The sequence below is a fragment of the Lepisosteus oculatus genome, chromosome 6 (assembly GCF_040954835.1).
Source record: "Lepisosteus oculatus isolate fLepOcu1 chromosome 6, fLepOcu1.hap2, whole genome shotgun sequence".
NCBI classification, from domain to species: Eukaryota; Metazoa; Chordata; class Actinopteri; order Semionotiformes; family Lepisosteidae; genus Lepisosteus; species Lepisosteus oculatus.
This window is the reverse complement of record NC_090701.1, coordinates 35497771-35522092: the sequence shown is the minus strand read 5'-3', so window position 1 is coordinate 35522092 and position 24322 is coordinate 35497771. Positions and strand designations below refer to the sequence as shown.

General features: G+C 36.0%; 1 protein-coding gene across 1 annotated transcript in view; it reads right to left on the bottom strand.

Annotated features, from left to right (window-relative positions):
• scn5lab (sodium channel, voltage gated, type V-like, alpha b) overlaps positions 1-24322 on the bottom strand; it is a 210889-nt gene that overhangs the window by 59074 nt on the left and 127493 nt on the right. The window lies entirely within an intron of this gene.

The following is a 24322-nucleotide window of genomic DNA, read 5'->3' as shown; positions in this document are numbered from 1 at the left end:
ATAAACAATCTGCGTGAGTATAACATTTTTAATTTTGCCATAGCAAAGATACAGTATATATATATACAGTATAGGCATGCAGCACTTTCAAGGTGAATTTGGGAATATCAGCAGGTCCTTTGCGTAACATAATGTCTCTATACGCCTCTTGATAGGTAATTCATATTTGAAAGCTCAGTTTCTGTGAGAAATTCCAACTGTCAATGTCTCCTTTTTCAGCACCTATTACAGACATCCTGACAGAGACCCACTGACACACAGGCTCAAGAATGTAAACAACAGGTGTGATCTGGACTTGGTTTCAAAAGCCACATTTCCTGTCTCTCTAAAAAAGGAGCGCTACATGCTCCAGCGAACAGCCAAGTATGTTTACAGCTTCTTTTGTGTCTCCAATGGCCTTTCAGCAAGTCAAGTGGTGCATGTGTGTGTGTATGTAACCTGAAGTGGTGAACTAAAGGAGTTACACTTGTGCATAGTAACTGCATTAAGGATGATGAAAGATAATTACCTTTTCTGGATTTTGCTGCCCTTGCAGCTTGTCTTATGTCTATGTTTGGAGAGCTTGTGAGAGCATACTTTAAAAGAATACTATTGCTCGCAGACTAGAGTGTTTAAATATCAAAATTGCGAAAAGGCAAATCAAATGAATGCAACATGAAAACCGTACTAATTTATAGTCTTTTTAAACCCATAAACATAAAGAATTATTGTATGCTTTCTGAAGACGCAGCTGAAAAAAATATTCTGCATCACTGTAAGCGCACACACTGTAAAAGTATTGCTGCATTGAGGTTCTGTCTATAATCCAAGTATTATCTGAAATAATACTATAAGTTATTGCTTGTTACCAGCGACACATATACAGTAAAATAAATGATAAAATGGGTTAAATTTTATCCCCAGTAATCTAGTTCTTACTTCTTTTAAACAAAGGTGGGATATGACAAATTATGAAGTAATTGTACTACTGTCTGAATATGCACAGTTACAGAGGCAAACAGACAAGTCAGAAACACTCAGTACAAAAAACTGAATAAGAAAAAAATGGCCACAGCAGGAGTGATTCTTGTAAATCAGTTCCACAAGCCTCACAATTAAGAAACAAGATTTTTTAACATTGCATAATGTCTTTATGTCCCATTTATATTAGAATAAGTTAAATTCAGTAGTCTCAGTTCAATCCAATAGTCTTCTTCTAGCTCACTTCTTGACATTAGGAATTGTTTTGACTGCCCATCTTGTATATTAACTTTCATATCATAGCATAACCAGCTCAGCGTCCCGACAAAAAAACAACAGTGGCTTTATAGCTCAAATCTATTTCGTTTAATCCTGACCCATTTTAATATCTGCAAGATACCGTCTTTTATGAAACTGCTTTTCCTGTAATGGAGGAGCAGATGTGAATACCAGATTCCCTGCAGAATGTGCTTGCTTGAATCTTAAACAGTAAATGAGATGCATAATCAAAGGTTATTTGCAGGGACATTTTCAAGAACAGTCTGCATAGGAAATCAGCAAAAATAGTTTCACTGTTCAGATTGTTCAGATTGCAGCAACACAAAACACGCCATAGTTACCCTCATTATCTGTTAAAAGTGTATTTGATTTATTAATATCGTGTTGTTCGCACCAGATTTTGCCAATAAAGTAAAACAATCTATAAGAAATCGACAACAAATGTAAAATACTCAAACTGGATTAAACCTATTAAAATGACTGTATTAAAAGCTGATTATTGTTAATCTAGGTTTATAAATGATGATAGAAGGAGCATTCGTTTGACATTTCATTTGTTCCTCCCTCATTAATTAATTTTGATTTATTTAGGAAGCATAAATATTCAGATATTTAAATATTAGAATTTTTGGGCTGTTCCTGAACTTCAATCAAACAGGATCACCCTTTATATTCAAATTTGATCTTTCATGATGTATGGTTGTACTGATATAGAAGTCATTCTTTGAAGAGGTATAATTAAAAATATGGGCAGACATTTTACAAAAGACATTTAATTAAAGTTCTTATTCCTAATGGAAAATAAACACAGCAGCTAGATCAAATATCTGTAGGCTGAATCTGTTGCTATAGTACCGTATTGTTTTGATCACCTATGCTACTCATTTTATTTCTGGGCTCTCATGTAGCTGAGTCTAATCATGTGTCCAATTGTAAGCTTAGCTGTGCCAGGGGATCACCTGCAGAGTATGCCAATATTAGAAATATGGAACTTGCATGTTTACATAATACGGATTTCAAAAGTACTGATGGGGAATACAGCCACTGAATTGAATTTAAGCTCCATACAGAAGCTGCTTTTACAAAAGCTCTGTAAATGTTTTGTTTTACTGGGCTGGAAAGCAGAGTATCTGGCCACCTAGAATTGTTTAAATCTGGGATATCAAAATGAATTATGGGCAGTTCATTTTATTCCTGATACATATTCACAGATTTAAAGTTTGTTATACTTTCCTTAAAGCTGAAGAAATCTCTTTAAACTAGCAGCTGCTTACCAGAGTCTCTCTTTAGCACTTTTCAATTTCATTTTTTCTTGTTGGCATAGCTCAGGCTGGATTGATTAAAAAAGAATTGCCTTTGCTGAAGCATCTCTTTCTACATACTGTAATGCACACAATTTTTTTTCTTTTTCAGAAATGCCCTATTTGAGAAGAGGTTAATAAAAACAAACTTAATAGCTTGTGAATCATATTTATTTAACATAGACTGCAATATGAAAGTAAAATCAACAACACTTAAAGGCATCTGCCATACCCTCATTCTCCCATAGTCCTGAAGTATTATGAGCTTACTAAAGTTTTCTTTTATTATTATTGTTTGGGTAAATGCTTAGCAACCATTGATGCCAGAGCTAGACCTACAGGCAAAACACTTGAGAAAATAAGAACTGCCAGACCAGCACAGCACAGGATGAGTGCCTGAGATGGAAGTCCCGGGGGATACAGTAAAGAGGAGCTTTCACTAATGAAGCAGAGGGATTCAACACTGACTCGAAATCCGTGAGGCTGAACAACTGACCTTGTTAGCTTTTCTGCCAGAATCCACTCAGATTAAGCACTCAAAATCCATTATATGCCTCACAGACATTTTAATATCATTCAAATAAAAGTTTCACTTATTGTTCTTACCAGAATATGTTTCAATGTGCACAGTAAACTTTATTTTTTCCTCACAAAAAACCTTACCATGAAATGTCTCTAAAAGCAAATTTTAGTGTCATAGTCAATTTAAATACAAATTGCTCCACCTTATAATTTGGCTACCTTTTGATTTATGATTGTCTACTTCCCTTTAAAGATGTGATGAGAATCATAAAACAATGTCTTTTTCTCAACTGGGAGATAACAAAACTTGCTGACTAAGGATTTTCCTATCACAAAAGAGAATATCAGCCCAGCAGCTGCTGATTTGTCTAGACATTTAGCTAAGTAGTGTATGGAAGAACTAGGTCGATAATATATGTAGTTATTTTTGTAAAAATTAAATGTACTCCTACTTTAAACTTTAAAAGCAGAAAGCTCCACTTGAGACTAAAACAAATTCACGTCTTCTAAAAGTTCTAAAAATGTGCCCCGGACAGCTACAAATATTCAAACTTTCTGGGATCTGTTTCTTTCAAAATTTACCATCTTATGTGCATGATTAAACATCATCATGCCAAAATGTTAACCAGAGAACATGTGATGTTAAACCTTTTCTGAATGGTGATTCACATTTTTATTATAATAATAAACTTTATTTTATATAGCGCCTTTAAAGGTGTCTTCGAAAAGTGCTTTACAGAATAACAGCAGCAACACCAATGATTAAAAATAAACAATAAAAAATACACAAGATAAACACGATGAGAATACGCAGAGGAGACAGTAGATGGTGGTACTAAATGCAGTAGGAGCAGAGGGGTAAAGAATGGAACCAGTTTAGTAAAGGCTCTTCTAAACAAGAAGGTTTTGGGTCTGGATTTGAAGGAGTTTAGAGAAGGTGAGTCTCTGATATCCTTGGGGAGAGAGTTCCCAGAGCATAGGGGCATTTTTGGCTCTTCTAAGTTTGGACGTTGAACACCCATATCATTATTGCCTGAACCAGTTAACTGTCTATAAAAACAATGTCTTTCAGGATCTGTTTTAATCTGTTTTTTAACTCACTCTACTTAAATAAAATAAAATTGTCTCCACACAAAGCCGACACTTCCATTTCATCTACATGTTCCTGCAAGGGACGATCTGTCACTGCTGGGCTCTGAGATTCAGAGGACACCAGTCGAGACTGACAATGGCATGCCAACTCAATGGCTATGACGGGAATAATTAGATACAGTATGTGCACTTACTGTTTTGTTTCCCGCCAAACTTGTCCCTAAATGTGGATTCCACACTTTTTTTTTTTACCTTTTAAACACAGAGCTGCACCTTGTACATTGAGACATTGTGGTTCTAAGGTGTTCATAAACATATATCATTATCACAGTTATCTTACAAAGCAGCAAATAGTACTACTCCATAGTTACTTATATGGAGTATTGTAGAGCTTCTTTGAGTCTCTTCTAACGTTAACCATGTATATAAGTAGGAGTGCAGCATGAGAATAGCTAATGTGGCATATCTGGGGCTAGACTACCATAACAGGGATCTTTTAATTGGCAGATCTCGAAAAACCAACTCATGAGCATAGCTGAAAGGTAAAACAACAGTGTTCTTTTGTTATAGAGTGCTAAAAAAACTTCAAGCATAAACAAAATAAAAGCATGATTTTGGCTGAGCTCTAGCTAAGCTTCTTCAATGTCTTCTTTATAACACTGCCTGGCAGCTAAGCTGTTTACCAGTACAAAAACCTAAATTTTACTCCCAAAATAAAAAAACCTCTCACAATCCAAAATCCACACTTTTATTCATTGGCTCATTGATTGGTTGCTTCCTTGTGCCCTTCTCACTCTACTGCAACACATAACAGAGGTTCTCTCGATTCCTAGACACCAGAAGCCTCTAATTACTGGTTTTTAATTGTCTTCCACCAATTAAACAATACAGGTGCTATTCTCAGTTAAACTATCTGATCTCCACCTACCACCTTTGACACACCCCTCTCTCACCTGACAGACTCCACTGTAATGAAGGTAACTCATCATATCTCTCTGCTTCTGGAGGTTCTTCACAACGTGCCTCACTATCTGTCTGTGGAATTCTGGGGGCACAGGCAGCTCCTTCTCCTTTAGATGCCATCTACCCAAAAGCTACAGTAGCTCCTCACTTTTGTCAGTTCTCTCACTTCCTTCAATAAGTCAAGTGATTGAAGACTGCAGGTCATTCCCAAAGGCTTTCTGTGGTATGTGATTCTGACGATAACCACCCCCTTGTCTTCACTTTTTGCCCTCTTACAACAAAGATAGAAGTTTTTAAAAGACACCTGGTTTATGATGATGATATGAACAAATATAGGGTTGTAACTTACTCTTTCATATCAGATTTTAAAGCTAATTCACAAGTTTGGGATTCTGGAAACGTGTTCTTAAAAAATATACTAAATTCTTTACAGTATATATAGAAAATTAAAGATTAAAGTACACACATTTTAAAACAACAAATGAGACATAACCCTTGGATTCTACAAAAAAAAAAACACCCTTTTCTGACATACATGGAGGTTGTGCCCCATGTTGATTAATAAACTGTAGCCGTACAGTCCTCTGGTGCTGTGTCATAATGTTGTAGGAGCACCTAGAAACCTATTACAGTAAGTTTGTGACACTGTGGGTGAACAGCAGGTATGTTACTTGTTTCTAAGTAACATGGCTGCACCATAGTGAGCTTAGACGGATGCTCCTTGGATGCCCTATCAAGTCTGTGTTGTGTTATGCCTGCTGGCACCATTCCTAGAGCACATTCCTTGTCACTTTCACTGAGCGGCGGCACAACTGTAAATAGTGAACCTGCGTGGCTTGCATGTGTGCAGATATCACCCACAGGAAAATGCTTCTAACAAACATGTTGTTGTGCACTTTGGCATTTAATACTCAGAAGGTAATGAGGACGGCAAAAAGAAGAAGTGAGCACAAAATTCATGTTCAGCTATGGCATGGGTTTTTCTAAGTGATTGTGGGTACTAATACTTTACATGACATTTCTCATCTTTTCATATATGCTGAATCATGAAAATCTTGGAAGTAAAATACTCTGCTTTTATTATTTAAGATAATGTGAGAGGTACCCTGCATGTTACAAAAAAGTGCTCTGAATAAAATAATCATATTCCCAATATCCCATTGCTTGCTAATTTAGACTAGATGGTTTTCAGTCTCACTCTAATGAACATTATCATTGCCAGTGTTTTCATATGCAGTACTACAGTAAGTCACAATATCAACAAAGTTTTTTTAAGTTTATTAATAAAGTGTAGAATTAATACAGTTAAGTTACCTAAAACTGTATGTATTTTGCAAAATATATTGGCTCTAATAAAAACATTTTGATAATGCCTACAGTATTTCATACTTTGACACTTATTTTGCAAAATTCTCATTTAAAGTTAAGCCTCTGTTGTCAATATTGAGCAAAAGAACTGACAAAGTCAGAGAATCGAGTGCATCCTGCACTGACAACCATATCATGTGCAAGAACAAGAAATCAAACTATTTTTAAAGAAATAGAAATGGGGACATTTTCATAAAGCAATTTGCATTGTGCTAGATGAACTGCTTTAGACTGTTGAACACACTTTAGAGCACTGTGCAAAAATAGCTAAATGTTTACATTATTGAACCAAAAGAACATTTAATCTGATATTCTGAATAGTTTTCTGTGGCTTTTAACAACTAAAATGCAAAGAAATATACTGTACAGTATCTCATCACTAATCTTCCGCATTAACTTTACCTTTTAGGAATGCATTAGACTTTGAAAAAAAAAGAAAATGTAAATGTATTTCCACACAGCTGTTATTTAAATAAAATGAATTTCTACAATGGGTAGGTTAACATAATTTTCAAATTCTTTGAGGTGCATTTTGTTAACAAGATCTCAGTAGTTACTTAACTACACTGCAGGGAATGAAAAGCTCAGTTACACAATAAAATAATACAGATTTAAAGGGACTTTTATTCACTGTCATTAAATAGAGACCCTTAACAATTAGAACAATACAATCACAAACAATTTAGGACATACTTTGCCAATTCTGCAAAATCCTGTTGAAAGATTATTAAATATGTGTACGTTTGATTTCTTGCTCTGTTTGCTTTGCTTGCTCTGTAGTTTCAGAACTTTTGTTCTACTTAAATGTGTTACTGACAGGGACATTTTGGAAATATCATAACACTGACAAAATAGCTATATCACTATGAATCAATGTACTGTATAATTGATGCTAACCATTTTTTTCTTTTCTTACTGCACACCATTAACATTTGCAATCCAGGCATCCTAATCCAATGGGTATAAAAATATAATTACTTGCAACTCTTTCAGTTATGACCTCCCCCAAGCAACATACATACAGTATAACCCTCAGATGTAAAACAAAGATCAAATTTAAAAGAAATTCAGCTGAAGATATTGAGCACCTCTAGGCTACCTACTGTATGACATAAGTACACTGGTGCCTGAATCAGTGGAAAAAAACATGCTTTTTATATTCCTTTCAAGGCTTTTCTGGCTTTCCTTACTGTACAACAGACCTTTATTTTTGAAGGTCATCTTGAAACAATCTAGGATAAAGAAAAACATTCCACAGACCCCTTCAACTCACTAGCATCATTGAAATGGAATTCTACCATGAAATGACCTTACCTACAGCACTGTAATGGGTATATTTCAATACAAATAAATTTTTAATAATGCACAATAACAAGGGATGTATTTGGAATAGCTTAATAATCATTATGCGCTAGGAGCTAAGCTAAGGCTAAATTAAGACTGTTTTGTGGATGCAAAAGTAATGCTAAGCTGTTACACAAGACTCTGACATTAGAATATGCAGTACAGTTGATTTAGAAGCTGTATCACTCTAAAATCAAACACTCACTCATGGACAATAGGAAAACCTGTTGCTAAAAAAGTTAAAGAATAAGAATTATCTTGAGTTACAGTCATAACAAATAAAAAAAAATCAATTTCTCAAATATTTTGTGACCCCAGTCACATATTTCACATAGGGGTTATAAACAGGCAAAACACAATGGAGGCCATTGGAGAGACACAAGGCTGGTCTGCTACTGTATGTAAAAAAGAAGCATCATTTTAACAGTGGTGTACCTGTTGCTTTCATTAAATCGGATAATTGGTCAAATAATCCTCACTGTGCAAGTTGATTATTTACTTTCAGGTGTTTGTAATTCTCACCCCTTTAGCTTTAAATGTTGTTTCATTATTGCTGGAGTGAGAAGGAACAACAAGGTTCTCTCCCCAGCCAGAGTGGTCATAACTCTTTGGTTTTATCTTTTATGTGTGTTTCTGACTTGTTTGAACTGTGTAAGGAAGCTATCATGAAGTTAATCTGACTCATGACATAGCATAATTCCTTGATTTATATTTGTTAGTTGTTTTATTGGACAATAAATAAATAATAATAATTCTAACCAACCCTAATCTCCTAAACTGAATTACTCTTTTAACTGCTGTTCTATGGCTCTGAAGCCAATTCAATATTTAATGTAGTGGTGTTCACTTGACATCCTGTTCTTTGCAATGGAATTGCTACATTTAATTAAAATATGAATGAATGAGATGTATTCATTTTATCTATATTTGATCCTGAAAAGTACCATGCTTCTATAAATCAATTGTTTTCGAAATTGACAAATAACAAATAATTCTTGAGAACTGCCAAAGTCACCACATCAAAGATAATTGCTAACAACCACACACCTACATCAGATCATTTTTTTAGAATCTTTCAAAGTATTTCTCCTTCATGTCCCGGGAATACATTACTTAGATGGGCATGTATTCCTTGTCATTGTAAAGCATAAAACTAACTTAATGAGTATATTTATCCAATTGCTATGAAAATGTGAATGTGCTTTTTTTAGTCAACGCATTGTGGGAATTCAACACTCTGCACTTGGTTTTGAGGTTGCCTTTGCAATGATAAACCCTGTCCTGTACATACAGTATGTCATCTGAATGTTGGAGCAGCTGCAGGTGCCAGTTCTGCAGACAAATGAGATACTGGTTTCAGCCAATCCCCAGATTTCTATTTGAAGTAGTGTGAAGAATATTAATAATGTTTTATTATCCATGTATATTTGTTATATGTAGTATATGGAAGAATCAAAAGACAGGACTGTGTCATTTGAAACAGGGATCTGACCACATATGCTACAGTGGTGCCATGATGTGGATACAATAATCTGATGTTAGTCAGTCAACTGGCTGCTGAGGAGATTAGAGAGGGTGAGTGTAACAGGGATTGTTACATGCAGGGGGTTTCTCAAGAGCATTTGGATTTCTTTCAATCTTTTGGTGTTGAGGGTTTGATTATTTTGGGGCTGTGTGGACAAGAATGTCTTATGACTTTACTGAAGTTTACAATGCATCCACAGTAGTAAACCTACTGCACAGTAACACGATAAACCTGCAGTCTACAAAGAACCGGGTTCACTTTATTATTACTCAGTGAACATGAGTGAATTTAGACGAAGCAAACTAAGAAAATCAATTCTAGTCTACATTCTAATCCTCAGATTAGAAGCTGCAAGAAGTGAATTGTGAACAGTGAACACTTTCATGCATTATTTCAAATATAATAAACTAAGCTCAAATGAAATTAACCCAGTGTAAATATGCACAGGTTGAAGTAACTGGATGACCACTTAAAGATCATCCAGATGAACATTAGGTAATGATTGATTGTTTATGATTGGTAATTACTTTACTTTCTAAAGTGTCTAGACTGGATGTTTAAAAATCAGTAAATACTATAGTTACTGGGATCTAAACTTTGATCTCATAGCTGTATATGGACAGTAAGAAAACAAAGGGCCAGAGACAGAACCAGTTAAATAAAAGCCCTTCTAAAGACGGTTTTGAGTCTTGAATTGAAAGAGCTCAAGGAATGTGAGTCTCTGATATCCTTAGGGATAGTAAGACAATAATTAGCCTTATACTGTACAGTAGGTGAGCTTGAGGATTTTGAAGTCAACATGAAACCAGACAGTACATGGACTAGAGGATAGGAGTAATGTGATCACTTGCACAAGACCAGGTCAGGATTCAGGCTGCCAAATTCTGGACATACAGAACTGTAGTTTGTTCAATGTGAATTTGGATACCCCAGCAAAAACAGCATTACAGTAATCAATTCTAGAAAAGACAACAGTTTTGATCAGCTTTTCAGCTTTCAATGTCAAGCCTGGATCAAATATCACCTCCAAATATTTCAGTTTAGATAAAAATTCAAGTACAGTACCATCCACAGATAGGGTTACTGCATTGGCTTTACATAGTTCATGGGGTGTGCTGAGAAGCATGACTTCAGTCTTGTCGCAGTTTAAATTAAGGAAACTTTGAGTCTATGTTTTTATGTCAGAGATGCTGTTAGACAGAGCAGAGACAGCCATTATCTAACGTGACTGTCAAATTAATGGTTATTATTATCCAGAAAAGAATATATTGTAAAATGTATACATTTATTTGTATTACTGTTTTAAAAAAAAAGTCCAAATATACGGTTAACATGTTATCTCTGTAAATACAGTACAGTATTTGCTCACCGATTTGCTTCACTTGAAAGTCCAGCTTTGAAAAGTCTTTTTGAGATATAACATTATTCATTTTAGGTTTGTTTGGGGCTAACCTTGCTAGACTGGCTTAGTTAGGTAAATTACCTGATAACAGGAGCAAGTAAATTACATTGCTAAGGGCAGACAAAGTCAAAGGCTTTCCATCAACATTTTCCAGTTGAAGTTTTTTTTTTCCACTAGTGCGTATGCATTAATATTATCTGTGCAATGAAATGAGTGAAATCAAGTGACACACTGAATGCAACCAAAATGGGTTTTTCTCACCCATTACTGGGACTGTCAGCTTGGAACACACTTGCACAACTAAGCAGAGTGGCTTACTGTATGTTCAAGTTCAATACCTCTAGACTTTTCAGTCCCGTCAGGCTAAAGAGACCATGTTTCATATTGTGAATAATATAGTTATATATTATATTATATAATAATACATAGGTGAATAATATATATGAGAATATTGAACCTACAGTATGCTACTTTTACATTTTCGACTCATTAAAATGTACTTCACAATCAAATGCATCAGTGTAAGGGTCAGATGTAAAAAACTGATTTAGTAATCCTAATCTGTAAAAGGTGGTGCGGTCGTTAACATTGCTACCTCATAGTGATGGGGCCCTGGGTGCAGTTCCTTGGGGTGCCATCTGCATGGAGTTTGCATGTTCGCCTTGTGTTTGTGTGGGTTTCCACAAGGTGCTTGGTTTTTGTTTCACTGTCTCAATGCATTCTGGTAAGTTAATTGGCTTCTGGGAAAATTAGCCTTGGTGTGAGTGTGTTATGGCCTCGACTAATCAGATACAAGCCCCTGCTAATTCACACAAACGCTGACGCACATCCTAATTACCCAAACACGTCCCTTGTCCTGCATGACATCTCCAGGCAACCCACTACTTAGGGGCTCCTCATCTGCACCTCCTCACTCAGTATTGAGTTAATCCTCACAGAACTCCCTTCGCTAACCTTCTTCGCCTGACAAACGCTTTGTCTTGAGAAATCCCGGCTACTAGACCCACACTTCCTCTCAATCACGGATATTGGCCACGTGACTTAATTAAGTAGACCCGGCTTCCGCTCTCCACTTAAATTTCTCTCTCTAACATATTTTACTAAGCACCACATAGGGTCCAATCCCCTTTGTTGAGATCTCCTGTATCTTACAGAGTGTTTGTGTTTGTGTCTGTCTGTGCTCTGTATGTACTGATGTCCCGTTCAGGTTGTGTCCTTCTTTGTGCTTGTTGCTTGTTGGGATAGGATCTGGCTTCACCACAACCTTCTATTGGATAAAACAGTTAGAAAATGGAAGGATGGATTCCTTAAAATTAATTTGATAGAAAATAAGATTATCACATAGTGTATTATGACATCATTATTGATGTCATGTGTGCTATCAGAACCAATAATATTGTCAATTTATTACTGGCAATTTGGCAGTTTTATACATCAAAGATCATCCTGGCCATTGTACTAAACTCATCTGTCTGTTAAGGCTGCCCTAGCATTAAAATACAGGTTCATTTCAGTTTGCCTGAAAGCCAGCCAATTCTGAATAGACAAAAGTAGAAACAGATCAATATAAATCAATGTTTATTGTCATCCAAGCTAAAAGTTTCAGTGGTAGGGGGATAGATTGTTAGATTATGCATCAATGGAAAATGAAACAACTGCTAGAACAAAAACCACTGTGTGCAGGAAATAAAAATGAACTTCATTTAAGCACCCTAATCCAATTGTTGGATTTCAAAAAAAGAAATACCAAAGCAACAGTGTGTCTAATCTAATGTGCAGTCTAATTTGGGTAATGTTCTCTTAGGGCCTGAATGCTCTTCCATGTGGAATTTTTACACTCAACAATGAATAAGTGTGAAAACAATACGATCAAATATGAATATGATACATTTCTGTGCATAAAACAAAAAAAGGCCTCTATACAGAGACATTAACACATAAACACAACAAAAGGCACCGAGTTAGGTCAACCTGTGAACAGAGAACTAAAAAATAAGGTACTGTAAGCGGTTGACTTGCATTTCATTTCATGTCTGGGCCTAGAACAGAATCCAATGAACGTTAAAATAGATACTTTAAGACTTTTGTCATTTTATATAAAAGAGAAGTACTGAATAAAAAAGGCTATCACTATTAAACGCATACATAAATTTATTTCCAGAGGTGAATTTTAAGCATTATAGAATTAATATCATATATTTTTTTCAGAGAAGATCTGTTTCTCAATGGACCAAATGGTTCTAACCTAATAAACACAACATGGCTGTCCATTATTTCTGTTTTGTCTTAAGAAGGACTTATCCCCATCTTATCTTATTTAGAAGGATATCAGAAAATATCACCATCATTCCAACTGACATATAAATGTCTAAACATGTATTTCACATTCTTCTATTTCCCTCTGATATTTCTAGTTTAATTCCACGTATCTTAAACCTACTCAGTAATGTTTGTTCTGAAGACTCATGATATAACTAGTCACAATTTATATCTTTATATCTTTGATTGCCTATATCAATGACATCTTCTCTTCCATCCCATATTCCTATGCATATCAAAAATCATAAGGTTTTACTTATGCTGAAATTTAAGTTTTCAAACATTTTGAGAAGATTTATAAAGACAATATGCTTAAAGTCCTGAAAAAACTGAAGGCAGATTTGACAAAGTGGTCTCCTTTAAGACATGGTGACACCATGGCAACCAAGAAAGGAAACTTTAATTAAGTCAATTATACTGTTTTATTTTCTGCTCCGATAGGCAAAACTATCTCTCTTTGAACGGGTCCAATCATCGCAAATTCTCCAGATGGAGGAAAGTCAGCTGCTTTCTTGAAATTCTTTAAATGTTCTCAGTCCATTTTGTAGAGCTCCACAGATGTCTGTTTGTCCTGATCAAGCTAAAAAAAGGAAATCCTTCTCTTTCTACCAGAGTTCCTATGTTTCCTCAGCCTGGGAACTTTGGATATCTTAGCCATCTTAGATACCTACCTACACCACAAATGACAAATCTTTTCCTCTCAGTGGTTTGTTTTATAACCAAAATTAATTCCTTCCTAGTTTAAGCCAATCAAAACAAGTCTAACATATTATAGGTCTCCAAGAAAAAGACATTATATCCAATTTCCACTAACTTTATTGACCACCACAAATAATCCAATTTGCACACCATCATAACAGGACTTTCAAATGAAGATTGGACCTTCACCAAAGGTGTGATGGGCATGTGCCTTGGGAATGTCCTATGACATGTGTTTTCATGGATATTTGACTAATCTGCTTTATAATTTACTTTCGGAAGAAGGCTCCACAGCCGAAACGTATTTTCTTTCTTCTCTTTTCAGCATGGAATAAAGATATTACTTGTTCCTTTGCAGCTTACGCATGCTGGTGCAGCTACCCACCTGAACTACATTCAGATGTGACTGGTACTGAGCTCCCACTCAGCTCTGAACTATTTCTTTACAATTCCCAAGTCACTAAAAATCTTCAGGCACAATACATTTGTTTCTGGGTCTAACTAAACATTTCCATTTGTGTTAACCACAGTTTTTGTATTTTGATTAGAAACGCTAATACTAATTACTGAATTGATTAATAAGCATATTTGGTTTCATTTGTTTTTTTATCCCAATGGACCCTAAAGCAGTTTACTTATCGGTAAGTACATTATCACCCAGTATGGACCATGGTTCATCCATCACAGCAGTATAGTACTCCCTCCTGAACTGTAGCCATTCTGTACCACCAGTTCCTACTGCAAAGCAGAATACGTACAAAAGGGAGAAACTGAAATATCGGTGGACTTTAGGTAATCCAGAATGAGAAAGCCTATAGAGAAATGAAGTCAGGAAACACCCCTACTCAAGAAAACAGTGTCATGGGATCTTCTTTCTGTAACGAACAGTTCTTTCCGGACCCTATGCGGATGACACAATCCGACGGAGTGGGGAAACACTAGGGAAACGTCATGCAGGAAAACGGGGCTGAAGACAGGGGGGCGTGTCCAAGGTGCGCTGGTGCACGGGGGAGGTGTGGCCGAGGCGAACAATCCAAAAGAGAAGTCCTTAGGGAATATCCAAAAACACATGAGAAAGTCCAAAACCAGGAGATCCATCAGAACAAAGAATTAAAAACCACGAAGGCCGGGTCGGAACCGGCGGACGGGAAACAGGAACGGGAACAGAGGTTAAAACCTTAACGGGACCAGGCGCTTCCAGGTCCCAGACTCGCGCGATATGGAAATCAGATGCAGAGCCCGGATGAGCGTCAGCGCCTGGCTTTTAAGGTGGGCTGGGAATGGGAAACAGGTGCACCGAATTAAGTCTTGAGTGAAAGGGCTGGAGCACCCTTAAGGAGGGGGGACTAATATCGTGACACTTTCTGTTATTTGCACATTGGTAGTTCCTACAGCACAGTGTCTCCAGTCTTTATACTGGGTCATTTAATTTTAGGATAATCTGGTGCGGATTTAATACTGTCAACTTCTGGTCCACTGACATCACTTACACTAATAACCTGGTTTTGGATAGAGTCCTTCTATCCTAATAAAGAGCCGAGCCTTGCTTAGCTTTTGAGGTCTGATGAGAGCAGGCTAGAACAGGAAAGTGCTGTTGTCAAAATTCTTATAAAAATCTAATTCTCACTATATATTGACTCTCCTTTAAAAGGGAATAGATAGCTGCAATAATGAATGATAAAATTACATTAATGGGCTCCTATCACTAGATGATGAGGTTTCATCACGTCTGAGCTCTGCATCTTCTTTTTATTCTGATATTCCTCTATTCTTGAAGATATATATATATTCTGGTGGATGTTAAGAAATAAAAGTATTGAGTAATATTCCTTCAAAACAAGAGAGAACATAGCCCAGATTAAACCTAAACCCTGACTCATTCAACTACTGCAAATTGCAAACTTAATGACATAATGACAGCTTAACATAATGACAGCTATTTGTTCTTCAGTAACTTGACTTCTTACTTTTACCTCAAGGAAACTCCCTATAAATTACTAGGTTTGTAACCAAACGGTGGGTGAGATTAACTTTTGTCTTAATTCTGCATGTGTGCTTGCGTATGGACAAGACACCACTTCATATTGTCACTGTACAGTTTAACATTACTTTAAATGTATTCCACATTAACCTTCTACAAAAATATGTGGAAACATTTCTCAGGGAGATAAATTAGACTTAAATATAGTAGTGCAGTAATGTGCATGTTTTGTAAAATCCCTTGAGATGTGTGTAAAACATGCCATACTGAATTTCAGCTTATGAGGCCTCCTTACCTTGCTTTTGCCAAAGGGAATAACATAAGCTTAGACGTGATAGAAAGCTACAGCAGGAGAAACCATCAAGATGTGTTTGATCAAAAGATCACACTGATCTACCTGTAGGCTTCTTCCATCTGTACGAAGCCTGATTGCTGGCACAATGGAGAACCAATTCAAGATGATAAGGCAAATTTATATGCTATGTGAGCACTCGTTGGAATGAACCTCTGCAATTTCTCCACAATGACTATTCGCAAGCTATATGTCAAATTTGTATTGCTCTTTTTTAAGAGTGCACATGATTGTTGGGAAATTTATAACAGCTGTTAAGTTGGAGTTCCCCAAACAGGAGATCACTCACTGAAGCAAAAAAATAATAATAAGAGAAAACATTGTGCTATTAAACATGTTGAATCTATATTTCCTGTATAGGCCCACTTTACCAGCCAATAACAAAGTGGCATTCATAGCGTGGAGTTGTTGGACTCTTCTTATATGCACATTCAATTCATTTAGAGCCAGCCTTGCAAACTGTAATTGGGTTTTTTAAATTTGTAAGAATCAAAATGTGTGAATGTCTGCCTATAAAATGTATAGGTTTTGGGAGTTCAGATATAATATATAATATATATATATAATATAATCCAGAATACAATTCAACTGTACCACATACAACTACATTTGATTTTGTTACCCTAAATCCTTTTTGCAAATAAGTAAAGAAAAAATTAATAGGTAAGGAAATCTGTCTAGATGTAAGCGTTATTTACATGGTGTTTGTCATGCACTAAGGACAAGATCAGGACTAATCCAGAGCATGATGCAATGTAACAGGAAAACTGCAAAACTACATAGTTATTATAATTGTTCTTAGAATCTCTGATAATACCCAATGATAAGGTCTTTGGACACAGAAGAGTTAATTATCAAAAGCAAATCATTTTTTTCTGGTATAACTGAGGTGATTTATCATCCTATAGCAACATAAAGTGATATTTCCCATGTTTATCATGTTACTGTATCTGCACTAATTACATTTTAACAAGTATCTGTACAATTTTTAAAATAATGAAAAAATTGACTTAAAATAATTAACCATACAAATCATGCATTTTAAAAAACTTAGAATTCAAACCTACAATGAAAATGCAAATTATTGTCAAATATACTTGTGTTAACATTTCACTTGAGCAGGTTAATAGCGAGCTAAGTGTATGTTTAAATAGTCATCTGTAGGTAGTCACATCTCTTAATGACCCTGTCACACAAGAAGATTCAGAAAGCACATTTTCAGTTACTACAACCTCTTCACTTACTACCTGTTACAGAGACGGTGACAAAGAGGGTACCCAATTTTCTAAATCAATCCTGTTGCTTTCCAGTAATGACTAATTTTTTCTAACCACTTGATCCAATATTGTATCAAGAGGGAGCTGCTGCCTACCCTGGCAAGTTATGGGAAAAAGGCAAGATACACCATAAACAGGATGCCAGTCCACTGCAGGTAATGCAGTATACTACAGTATATATACAAAATTATTACAGATCTTCAACTAACTGAGATTAAGGTAGTAGACCACATAACAATAAAGTTGCTAAACCTTTTTTAAGATTAATTGATTAAAATTATCACATCGCTAATAAAAAGTTTCATGAATCATGACCTAAAAACTTTCGTCTATGGCATTTACAATAGTTAAGCTCGCCATTTAAATTGAGAACAAATAATACGTCCATATTTTTTTCAGTTGCAAACTAACAATGACTTCATTCAGCATCTTAATTCTGTAAAATGATCTTTACTTTCTTGATTAAGACCCTAAATTAGTTGCTTCAGATCTTCTAGGGGCTAAAATGACATGCTAGAAATGACATGCTAGAAAGCTACAAACGTGGCAACAGTTACCTCAGCAACAGTTAATACAGGCTGAGAAATACATTATGAATCATATGCAAAATGTCACTTGGTAAAAGAACGACTTAAAAATGATCATGTTGCTAAAAAAAAGTTTCATGGAACAAACCCTAAATGCTTTCACTCATGGCATTTAGCAAAGCTTGGCATTCAAGGAGATAACAAATGATCTTTAATCCCTTTCAACTGTGGTAGCAGCTTCAATAGCAAAGAGGTACTGTAAATGACACAGCAGTGGCAGTAAATGACGTCAACCTTGCAGTAAATTATAAGAAAAAAGAATCTTATTCCAACCAGGAGTTCCATTACACAAATGTAGGTTTCACAAAGTCTAAAGAAAAGATCTAAAAATAAACCAATAATGCTGTTTGATTCTTGTAAGAAATCCTGATCCAGGCTCATTAGTTATGAGCTTGAAGTCCATAGCTGGGCATTAAGGCAACATCTGTGTGGGTAAATCAAGGATATTTTCTTCTGGCCATGCAAAAGTGGCAGCAGAAACAGTATATGATACTGAGATGAGACTGGTTTGTTGAAAATATCTATGATGGATACAGTATTTGATAGTTTTCTTTATTCCCCATTTCCATACCCATTTCTCCTCCTTTCTGGCATACTGTACATTCCATATGTCACCAAGTGTTTTGATTCAAATTTTATTTATTGAGCTTCACAGCATTGTATAAGTTGCCCAAGACTTTTTCTTCCAATTACACAGTCTTAAGATGCAAATATATTATGTTAGATGATGTGCAACAAGAGCCAGGAGACTTTGCCATCTGTGTGGTATAAATAGACAATTATCTATTAAACTAGACACAAGCAGCTGACCTTTGTTATTGTACTGTACCTTAGTGGAAACAACAGGTGCAAAATATGTCAGTCAGAGCAGCTACAGTTAATACTGAAAACAAAATAAGTAGTTGAATAAATAAGACACAAAAGAGGAAACAGAAGACCATTTGCTAATAAATTATTTTGCAATTTTGAGTGCGTGTCGAATTATTTAATAAGGATAATCAATATATATATATAAGAGACAGTTATAAGCCCTATCATCTAGCATTAACAGACAGTCTTAATGTAGGAGATAAATTTAGTTTATCCTTGGAAGATCAAGGTTCTTAAATTATTCCACAAATTTTAAAGATACTGTATTTCAGTCTACGGATGTTCCACATAATTCACTATGCAGATTTGAAAACTTTGTTGTTTCTTTCAGTATTATTTCCTTATCAAAGCCTTGGATCCTGTTTAATGTTAACTCAATTGGTGGGATGCATTACAATGTCCTTTACGAGCTGTTCCACAGTGCCTTGTCCTTAGTCAAGCACGTACTGTACAGTAAGTGTGAGAGGTAGAATATATACTGATGGAAAAAAGAAACGCAACATTTTCTGGAATGAGAATACTATTGTTACTGTATCATTTACAGTATGTACTTTCACAAAAAGGTGTCAATTTGTTTTATGCCCTCTGACCAGCAATGCAGCTTGTACAGTGAGGCACTGCAACTTGCCCAACGAGGTCCACGTGGAACAATGCCTGATCAGGTCACCTTTAAAAAAGTCTTAATTCAAAGCTTAGGTCAATATAAGAAAAAGGCCATACAGAGACTCCGATGGACACGTCAGCAGTGGTATCAGGTCCTCTTCACGGATGAGTCACTCTTCAGCCTGTTCCACGCAGACGGGAGGGCCAGAGTGTGGAGGAGGAGGTGTCATTTTTTCCATCAGTACTGTATATATCAGTTGATGCATGCTCACAAACAGCTGTGTTAATTCACAAAATTCAGAAGGGTGGTGTCACAATAAGGACACTATAGGGTTGTAGGAAATAATAGGACTTATATCAGCACTGGAGTTACCTCTGCCAGTGTTTAGATAATCACAAACTTTTCTTCAGCCCTTTGTAGTGGAACTTAAAAGGGAACAATGTATAACTATTCCATTTCAGTACTGCAGGACTGAAAACAAAGTTTTTTTAAACCAATGAATTAAGACCAAACAGTATACGTGAAGATAGAACTAGCCATACAAGACAGACAGACCACAACAAATTAATTTCTGAATTTAACATAATTTATGTGAAGAATTGTAAGTGTCTTTGTTTAATTATCTACAAGAATAGATAAGGTAGATGGTCAGAAAACATTTTCAAGAAATGTCCTGCCTTTTTTAGATCAAAATACAATATTCACGTGTCACCCTTTTGTGAACCAAGCTTGATGATATTGTGTAGTACAATATACAGAAATTAATGCAATATATTAAAAGAGATGGTATTCAAAGAAACTCCTTTGTATAAAAAAACATTTTAAAAATGCGAAAAAGAAATCTAAACATCTGAATTCAATAGACAGAAGGTTTCTGAAGCAAAAAGCCCTCCTTTCAGATAATTTCAAGTATAGAAGTTTAAAAGATCAGTGGTTATCAGTGTGGCACATAATCTGAAAATATTGGCATTATGATATAATAAGAATGACATTGGAATACACCTTAATACCCAGAAGACAAATCTGCATTTAAGATACAGTTTGGGACATAATGTAAACATAAGTTTTCGGTAAATGCCATTTAAACTATTTAGAATACTGTTGTATAATCCAAAGGGGAAATTATGCTGACTGGTTTGGGAAAAAAAAGAAAAAGGAATGTGAGAAAAACTCCTGCTGTGAAGGCAAAAATTAAAATAACAAGCAATGCTCTTGTCACTTTAATATCCTGTTGTCATCAAGAATGGTGTTCTCTTTGTGTCAGAGATGATCTTCATTTTCCAGCTACTGCTAAATTGCCCATTAATCTTTATTTGTAAATACATACATTTGGGTCTAAAAATCCATCCACTTTGCTGTAATGCACTGTAATGACAAGTGAAAAAGTTAAATGAAAAGCTATGTTTCAGTCTTTTGTTTGTTAGTGGATAGGCAAACATGACGTCTGTATTTATAAGTGGACCCACTAGGAAAATGAGGGGCTACAGGCATAAGAGTTGTTTAATCAAAAGATTGTTTCCTATGGTCAATAAGTGCATTCCTTTCAGAAAGCTACTGTACTTACTGAACTCCTCAGACAACACACTTTTACTGGGTGTCTTCTGAAGAACTCCAGGTTCTTCATATAATCATCAAAATTATATAATTATTAGCATAATTTGGACAATTAATTGGGTAGTCATTTAGAACTACAATATTATCATACAGAACCACAACATTGTTCTATATGTAAAAAAAAACTTATTATTATGGTTTTATTCTTCAGATTTGTTTGCCTAGAGACTGTTCTTTGTCACTGCTTAGTGCCTTGCAAATGTATCCACATCCTTACACAGTTTTCATATTTTGTTGCTTTAAAGATCACCGTCATGACACTTTGAAGAACCAAACACATTGTGTTATATAATGTGCTCCACACATTCAAGGAAAAAAGAAAGTAGATAATATGATGGAAAAATAGAAAAGGTCATGATTGCCTAAGTACCTAAACTCTTCACTGTGGCTAACCTAACTTAATTTGTGTGCACAAACTTATTTTAATGAGCAGCACAATGAGAGCCCTCTAACTGTGTGCAATAATAGCGATTCATGTAATTTCCGAATAATATACACCTAAGGTCCCACAGTCAGGCAGTGAAGTTCAAGCAAAGATTCAACCATGAAGAACAAGGAGCTTTCAAAACAACTCATGAATGATGTTATATAAAGCCAGAGATAAGGGGAAGGGTATAAAAGCATTTTAAAGACCCATTTAGTATGTATATCTCCTAGAGCACGATCAAGTGGATCATCAAGAGGTTGAAGGCATGCACAAACCACCTACAGTAGATCAGGCTGTCCAACCAAACTCAGCAGCTGGGCAAAGAGGAAACAAGCCTCTGTGAGGCTATCAGGGACATTAAAAGAATAACAGAGTTCAGTGGTTGAGATGGGAGAAAATGTCCATGAGTCACCATATCCCAGTCACAAATCCTTCACATCAACCCACCTAAGTGATACCTCCAATATGTGACAAAAGCCATTGTGGTAAAGCAAAACAAAATTGGAGCTATTTGGTCTAAATTCAAATCACTACATTTGGTGCAAACCCATCATATTGCATCACTCAGTCAGCACCATCCCTAGTGTCAAGCATGGTGATGGCAGCATTATGTTATACAGTAGTTTTGCTTCCTGAGGACTGAGAAGCCTGGCAAGATGGATGGGAACATAGATAGAGAACAAAAAACTTCAGACCTAAAACTATGACAAAAATGCGCCTTTCAACAGGACAGTGACCCAAAGCACAAGGCAAAAGCAACACTCAAGTGGCTTAAAAATAAGAAAGTCTTTGAGTGGCCCAGTATAAATCCAGACCTGAATCCTACTAAGAATCTGTCAACAGTCTTAAAAACTGCTGTCCACAAGAGATCCCCAAGCAACATGAGAGGCCTTGAGCAACTCCGTCAAGAAGAATGAGCAAAAACTGTACCAGGATGGTGTTCAAAGCCGGTAGAGACTTACCCCAAAAACATATGACTGTAATTGCTATCAAAGTAGCTTACACCAAATATTTCATTTACAGATCTGAACACTTATATAATCAAAATATATATATATTTTTTGGCCCTTAGTTTTTGAAGGCATGCACTGTAATTTACCTACAGTAAATCTTCAGTTTGAGCATTAAGGTTTTGAATAAAATACAATAGGGTATTTTACCAAGGATGTAACCAAGAATAATGTTTTAATAATTAAAGTATATAGTATGCATGGTTAAAAAACATAATTCTCCCTTATGCGATAATCAAAGTACAAATGTATTGGCTTTGAGTTAATTGAAATAACATTGATCAAATATAAGAAACAACACTAATCACAAACGTATAGTAATCAGTTAAAATAAACAACATGGAATCCCTCTTCTGTGTCCAGCCTGCAGTCTCCAGCACTTTCTTTCTCTCTCTGCCTCTGTTATTATCATGCTGCACTGTAATGAAATGGGCAATAAAACTGTCACTGAACCAGTAAAGTCATCTTCAGCATGTGATTTCCCAAGCTGCCAACACAACCAAGAGTGCTCCTTACAACATAAAAAACAAGACCACGTTGAGATGCAGAAGCTTGGTGGTGGGTATCTGGGTAGGCGGCAGGGAGAGGCTAGATTCGTCTCGTGATCCTAGTCTGTTGTGCTGTTAATTTGAAAGTTGCACTTAACAGGCTTTAGTTTGGTTTAATCCAGCTCTGCTCTTCTTTCATACAAGACCCGTCAACCTGACTGAGTTGCAAATAAGAAAATCCGTGAATATTACATTCACAGATGTTCTGTTTTAAAAAATGTAGATGAATCTCACAAATTTCACTAAATGGGACACCATAATAAGGATCTGAATACTTTAGCATGTCTATTGCATATGCAATTCCTTTTACTTTTTCCTTTTCAGAGTTTGACTGATCCGTCTAAAATATACTGTATAATATGCATTATGTATGGAATTTAAATAAAAAAAAATAATACATTGATTTGCAGATGGTATATTTCGCAAGGATTCAATTAGCACTAGCACCTTCAATAAGCATATGCTATAATGAACATTTTTTATTTAATTATATAAAGTATTGTTTTTATTTTTCTTATTGTATGTATCAATATTTTAGCTAAAAGTCATTAGTTGGCCAAATTCTAATAATAATAATAATTATAATAATTGCTTACACTTATATAGCGCTTTTCTGGACACTCCACTCAAAGCGCTTTACAGGTAATGGGGTCTCCCCTCTACCACCACCAATGTGCAGCATCCACCTGGATGATGCGACGGCAGCCATAGCGCGCCAGAACCCTCACCACACATCAGCTATTAGTGGGGAGGAGAGCAGAGAGTAATGAAGCCAATTCATAGATGGGGATTATTAGGAGGCCATGATTGGTTAAGGCCAATGGGAAATTTGGCCAGGACGCCGGGGTTACACCCCTACTCTTTTCGAGAAACGCCCTGGGATTTTTAACGACCACAGAGAGTCAGGACCTCGGTTTTACGTCTCATCCGAAGGACGGCACCTTTTTACAGTATAGTGTCCCCATCACTATACTGGGGCATTAGGACCCACATGGACCACAGGGTGAGCGCCCCCTGCTGGCCCCACTAACACCTCTTCCAGCAGCAACCTTAGTTTTTCCCAGGAGGTCTCCCATCCAGGTACTGACCAGGCTCACACCTGCTTAGCTTCAGTGGGTTGCCAGTTGTGAGTTGCAGGGTGATATGGCTGCTGGGTGATAAGTAATAAATGTGCCCTAGACAAAACATTTTGGACATTTTGATCTGACATTTAAAACTTTATAATAAACTTTATTGTATACTGTAGCAGCTTCTCAGAGCACTTCACAGAACACTAGA